The sequence below is a fragment of the Orycteropus afer genome, unplaced genomic scaffold, assembly GCF_000298275.1.
Source record: "Orycteropus afer afer isolate SDZICR_OR568_19922 unplaced genomic scaffold, OryAfe1.0 scaffold00042, whole genome shotgun sequence".
Lineage (NCBI taxonomy): Eukaryota > Metazoa > Chordata > Mammalia > Tubulidentata > Orycteropodidae > Orycteropus > Orycteropus afer.
In genome coordinates this window covers 14,376,855-14,377,709 of record NW_006921629.1, presented here as the reverse complement: position 1 = coordinate 14,377,709, position 855 = coordinate 14,376,855, and positions in this window count along the sequence as shown.

The window sequence follows — 855 nt, the reverse complement described above, 5'->3', positions numbered from 1 at the left end:
TCACTTGCTTCAGACACATCATCAGAAGGGATCAATTGCCAGAGGAAGACATTCTATTTAGTGAGGTAGAGGGCCAATGAAGGCAAGAGAGACCCTTGGTGAGATGGATTAGCACAGTAGCTCCAACGATGAACTGGAACATTCTGGCAATTATGAGGATAACACAGGACTAAGCAATGTCTTGTTGCCATGAGTTGGAGTCAACGCAACAACACCTGACAACAAGTCCCCATTTGGGGAATCCAGGTAAACCATTTTGACCTGAATTCAAATTCTAGCTCTTCCCCTTACTAGCTTGATGACTGTGTGTGTGTGTTTCTCAACGTCTCATCTTGCTTTCATCACTCCAGCCTGGAGGGTCCTTGACACCTGATCCATCAGGTCTTGGCAGAAAACAGATGGCCCATTCAAAGGGGTAACTACAGAGACCCAAATGGAGGTGCAGGTGGAGTCAAGGAATCTATAAGGGATCATAACACCCAGGGATAGAAAGAATGGGAAATCATGTCCACACTTAGGCCTGAAGAGCCCAGAGGAGGCATTGTTGCTATAGAACCACCAAGAGCCAAGGCCTGGAGCTGAAAGTGAGGAGGACACTTGACATAAGCTGTACCCACAGTCAATGACCACAGCCATTTCCAAACCACAGCCCAGCAAGGAAGAGGTGGGAGAAACAAAGCCCCATCCTTATTCACCTGCCATTAGCAGGTCTCCACTCGTGCCTCCCATTGGCCAAACCCAACTGGAAGCCAGAGGGCCAGGGAGCCCAGGATACATCTGCAGGTCAAGGCTCCCAGAGTACAGAGCAGGGCAAACATGAGATCTGGAGACAAAGGGAGACCACTTCCAGCATAG